This window comes from Triticum urartu, chromosome 2, assembly GCF_003073215.2.
Source record: "Triticum urartu cultivar G1812 chromosome 2, Tu2.1, whole genome shotgun sequence".
NCBI lineage: Eukaryota > Viridiplantae > Streptophyta > Magnoliopsida > Poales > Poaceae > Triticum > Triticum urartu.
Window position 1 is genome coordinate 442,269,252 of NC_053023.1, and position 6,077 is coordinate 442,275,328.

Here is a 6,077-nt window from a genome sequence, read left to right on the forward strand (position 1 = left end):
TACGAATCTAAATGAAACTTTTATTATTTTTGAAGAGAAATAGATTAAATGTTTCTTTAAAAGAATTCATACTTTTTCCCGGTAAAAAAACAAACAAACAAAAAACTGCATACTTTCCGGGACAGAACCGTCATGCGTTTCTTCGATAGGGATGGCGGCCTCTCGTTGCCGGTCAGTCAAGGCAGTACATGTGTGTGTACTGGATGTACCATCAAGTTTGGGTCAAAGCGACAAACCCCTGCTTTTCAAGGCGTTCTTCTTGATATCCATTGCAACCAAAACTTCAAGCTGGAGTACAGTTCCTACTCTCAATTGTTAGCTTTAAAGTAATTAATTCACATATATAATCAATATGAATGGTTCATGTTCCATTTTCTTTTTTGGAAAAGGAGGTTAAACCTTCGGTCTCTGCATCAATCGGTGCATATAACCATCTTTATTAATTATTTCACAAAGCTCTGATAAAAAAATACATCAAGCCACTCGAAACCACTACTCGCACCTACAAACTCGATAATGTGAAGTGCTCTCACCCCCACATCTAAAATCGATGTCGTCGTCGATCTATCCACATAATTTATCGGGACCAACATCCGGTGCAGCAGACCTAAAGCGCGCACCACATACACACGTTTTAGAAGCCAGAAGCCGCCATCATCCTCGACCGCTGACCCATCTCCAGGATAGAGATCCGAATCATCCTTGCCATTTCAGACATCCGTCGACGCTATCACGACGCCCAACGGGGCCACCGCCCTGCGCGCATTCATCCAGACACGAAGGCTTTGGAAGATCTATCGTGCGTAGCACCTGCCGACCAGGCATGACACAGCGTAACACCTGTCGGTCAGGCATGACTTGACATCTCCATCGAAGCTCCGTGCAAGACTTAGCCGCTCCACCTTCTGCCTCTGTCTTCTAGCGCTGCTCCAGAAACGATGCTCCCAAGAGAGTAACGATACCGCAGTACCGCCATCGTCCGATCTGGATGTCCAGATCTTAGGGTTTTTCTCGAAGCAGCACGAGTGGGTCGACAGAAGTTACACGACGATGCCTTTATCAAGATAACTACGCAAAACGCTGCCATCGCCCGCCGTCGGCTCGGTTTTCACCGACAACTCTGTCTCTCCAACTCGCAGCCGGGACTAGATGTCGGATCTGGAGATCCGACCACCCAGCCTCAGGCCGACCATCTTCGGCGGAGGAGGTGGCCACCACCGCCACGCCCAGGGCCGCAGCCCCCGACGTCCTCAAGTTGCGGGTTGATCCCAAGAACAACAAGCCATTGACGGAACGGTACACGAGGTTGCGGCCTGCCGAAGCCCATCTAGGCCCAGATCGAGCGCCGCTGGACCTGTCGCCGTACGCAACCGCCCCGCACACCCCGCCGTAGATCCGGCCATCACGGGCCGCCGCCGTCCTGACCGATGCGCGGGCTGAGGAGAAACGCCGCGGCCGCCGCTGCAGCACACAGGCTTTGCCCGCGACGCCCCTGGCGGCGGCGACGGCGGCGGGAGGAGGCGCTGTAGTGAACGGGAGGAGCCGGCCGGCGGGCGGCGCCGCACCGGAGCGGGATAGGGTTAGGTCATGTGTTTGAGAAATTTTTGGTTCCACATTTGTCTCTTTCTAAAGCATTCAAACGCCATTTCACGTGGCAGCTTGGCGGCGGGAGTAAATCGCGCAGAAATGAAATCCGGTAAACATTTCTGATTATATATGAATCTTACAAGGATTGGAGGATCTTCAAATCAATTTTATTTAAGAATTAATTAATGGCACGATGTGTGTGAAATCTGACAGGTGGTGTGCAGATAAGGTTGTCTGGAATCCACCACCAGGAGGATTTGCTAGTGCAGAGTGACTAATTATCTCGCGCATTCGGTTCTGGCTCATTGCTCGCTGAGTGGTTCTGATCCGAAGTGACACACAGAGGCGGCTCCGGTCGACGAAAGCGGTCTGGTCACTTTGGACGAACCATCGACGGAAATATCACCTGGTTTTTCCTAGAGCGCTTGCTGGATCACCCAATCGCCCACCGAATGAGATTCATCCATCCAATTCACACTACACTTCGCTCCATTGATTCTTGGTTATCTTATCTTAAGTACTAGGACCAAGAAGAAACAGTAGTAAGAATTTTTCCGAAAGCTCTGACAAGTTGGCTGTGAATTGTGTAAAGCCATAAAATGAAACAAAATGGTTGACCTGTTATCATCCAAAATCTCAAATGTATCATCTTGTATTCCTCGCACTAAATCTATTTTTTCTACGCTATCAGCTTTCTGCACCTCGAGTCAGAGTGGTATGACTGGCCATATGGGTAGCTCTACCGGTTGCTCCCAATATATTTTGTGTTACCTAACACACCCACCCACGTACGTCTTCCACTGTGCACATAAAATTTTCAAACTAAAAAGTATGATGCGTACGGGTGTTAATGTTATATAAACATGTAAAATTTTGAGTTCAACATAGTGTATTTGCGAGCTGTAGAAAACTTATGTTATATAAGCACGCGAAATTTCAAGTTATTATTGAGCATTATACAATTACAAGTTCAAACATAGTGTATTTGTAAGCTACAGAAGAGATTCAACTTGAACTCTGATTCTTAGTTCTCTCTCGCTATTCGTTCATTTGTTCCTTCCATTTCTCTCAAATGTTATTGAGTTTGGCCTTCAAATTCACATGTTTATAGAACATCAGTTTCTTAAAATATTTTATTTCATACTTGTATACGTAATTTTCCATAGTTTTTCTACTACAAGGTTGTTTTCCGAAAATTTTGCCTAAACGGCTGCAGCCGTCGATCTGCCATGATCCGGACACATGTTTCCACGAAAATTGTTTGGAAAATGGATGGAAATTCTGAACTACCTGAAAACAACACGGTATATGTGTTTATTTTGTACAAATACTTCCGTGGACCCTTCTTATACGTCTTTCTACCTGTGCGTATGTTACGCCCCCTTTTCTGTTACATACTCTGTTCCACAAGTTTGCCACACTGCTCATCTTCTTCTTCCTTGGTCCATGTCCTGTTATGCTCTTATGTTCGAGTTCTGTTTCGTCCTCTTCTTTTTACATTTGCTTCCCTCTACGTCATCTCCCCTCATTCGTTCATCGTGTGCTATCCCTTCGCTAATTCATGCATCGTTCTTCCCATGAAAAATTGCTACACTCGTTCTCTCAAGTTTTCTTTTTTCTTTTCTCAAATGCGCATCCTTCTATCCTTCAACAGTTGCATCCTTGTGTTGACGCTCAAAAATGGCATAGTCATAAAATTAGCTTAGGCTATATAAATACTAATTCAAACTCAGGATGGAAGGTCACTCCGGATGGCTCTCTTTAACAAGATCGAGATGGATATGAAGATGGTATATAGAGGAGCTCGGATGTAATAGTTATGACAAGTTCAGAGATGCTTATGTTGACACCAGATTAAATAATGGCATTAAACTCAATTAAGACGACCTCTGATGGAAAACGTTTCAACATAAAAGTTGTGCGTCTCGTCGAAACGGTGGATTTTGATATAAAAATCGTCTTAATACGAGGTCGTACGCAATCTGTGGAGGCAAAACAAGGTCAGAAACAGAAGCTGCAGAGTCATTTCGGACCGACCGAGTTTATTTGATCGGTGAGACAGAGTTGGTCCGAAAATTTACCAGAGAGTTGGCAATGTTGACTCGGTAGGACCGAAGCAAACCAATCGGTAAGACCGAGATTGATCTGGAAATTACACAAAGTTACAGAGAGTTGGCCACGTTCACTCGATGGGACCGAAGCAAACCAATCGGTGAGACCGAGATTGATCCGGAAATTGCCAAAGATTCCTGTCCGAGTTAGGTTAGGGTTTTTGATATTTTGGATGGAATTTTTAGTCTTTTTCTTGTACGGAAAGTCCAGCCGCCTCATAAATAGATGAGAGGTGACGGCCGATTGAACAACACACAATCGCAAAAAACACATCTACTACTTTTTCATCTACGTTTTGTCCCTCCCTTGTTTTTGCTTCCTCGTTCTTCGTCGTTCTTCGTGTTGGAGAGCTGCGAATCCCGAGGCTCTAGGGGCGGTTGGACCAACCTAGGGCAGCCCATAGCCGCCGCACTCCCTGACGGGGTCCCTCCCGGGAGTGTGGGGTTTCGGATCCTCAAAAGCTCTCGCCGGTCGACTTGCGAATCGCGCTTCCGGTGAGACTCCTTCGACGTGAGCTGCGGTGCATCACCCCCGGCGTCGAGGGTACACATGACGTGTTCGTGTGCGAACACACTTTTTGGCGACTCCGCTGGGGATCGAAGCTTTGAACGGTCTCCAGTCCGTTCTTGCTACGAAGAGATCGTCATCTAGGGTTTGCAATCTACAAAGGTAATATGAATACCCAATTCCCTACTGTAGATGCAAATAATTCATATGGTGTTACTAGATCGTTCAATGAGTATACTCTATCGGCCAGCCCTAGTTTGTTCAATCATGCATCTAATTACGTGCATAGGCCGATTCAAAGTAATTTACATGCTTCAACTTTTTATGATACTAGTAACATGCATCATATGTATCCCAACTCTCATGCATCGGCAACCCTACAAATTTATATGCCGATGAACAACATGATGAGTTCGGTTAATCAAGTTGAAACACCTCATGTAGGAATTTTCAATAGCATGCAACAAAGTGTTTCACCTTTTTATTCATCGGCAACTAATTTGCAACATGTTAATCTGAACATGCCGGTGGATAGGGGAATTGGCCATAGTACTACTAGTTATTCAGCCAATTGCCATCAACAATCATATGCTACACCTCATGCTTCTAATTTTTGGGCACCATATGCAACTGAAGGTATTCATAATTCGGCTTCGCACCTTCTTGCTAATGACCGAATAAGTGAAAATTCTATAGGATCACATGTGTGTTCACCTACTACTGTAACATATCATGTTCCCCCTACACAATTACAAAATTTTGGCAACATCTCATTGCCGAAAGAGTCTAAGAGCATCGGGGGGCAACCATATGCAGACTGGGTAGTTGAGAACAAGCCTACATTCTATTGGGATTTGTGCAACTCCATTCGAAAGGAACTAATAGAAGGCGGGAAGCCTCATGATTTTGCTGCAGTAAAAGCTAGAGTTGTGCAAATGATGCAGTCGCCCAGTGTTATACCATCCAGTGCACCCCTAAACAATTGCAAAGTTTCGGCACCTCATTGCCGGAAAAGTCTAAAATTATTGGGGGGCAATCTCATGAGGAGTGGATGGAAATTGAGATGAAAAAGTTTAAAGCTCGCCAAGCTGAGATGTGGTAAAATTATACAAGAGCGAGAAGCTTTGCAAATTAAAAAAGATAAAGTTATTGATTCAGGTAATAGAGAAAATTCGGTTGTTGGAAAAGCTGAATCAAGTAGTATATATTCTGAGTCCATCAAATCTAAAGAGGCAAGCATTATTGAGAAATGGCATGGAAAGCCTAGCAAAACAACCATGCTTGATTTTTCTGAAATTAATGGAACCTACTTCCTTCCCTACGAGTTTCGTGCCATAGAAATTGACGAGCTTCATGGACAAGAACAAGTAGCCGAACAAAGTTCGGTTGACAAACTAATGATGCACGGAATCAAGAAAACGATCATGAAGAGGCATTGGGGAGCCATCCAAAGGCGGATCAAGATATTGTTCAAGTCACACCACCATCATGCTCTCCCAACATATTTGAAGAGGTATGTTTAGCAAGTAATTTACCTATTTTCAGATTTGGTCAAAACTTTATTGTTGATGCATCTATTAGAAAAATCCTCTTAAGTAATGTTGAAAGACCAATGAAGAAGGGTAATTTACTTGTTAGCAATAAAATCATTATAGAATATATCGGTCAACCCATTGCGCCATTTATAAAGACCGATAATGACTTATTGTTGCAGCCAAAGCTTTCCCTGTTGCTTTATTTAAAGTTCGTATCTACATGGGTAGCTTTGCTTGTTTCATACTTGGCTTACTCTTGGTCTCAATTGAGGCATGCATGTTCTAACTATTTTTGTTTCAGAAACTTAAAGCCAAGGTTAGATTCTTTTCAGAAAA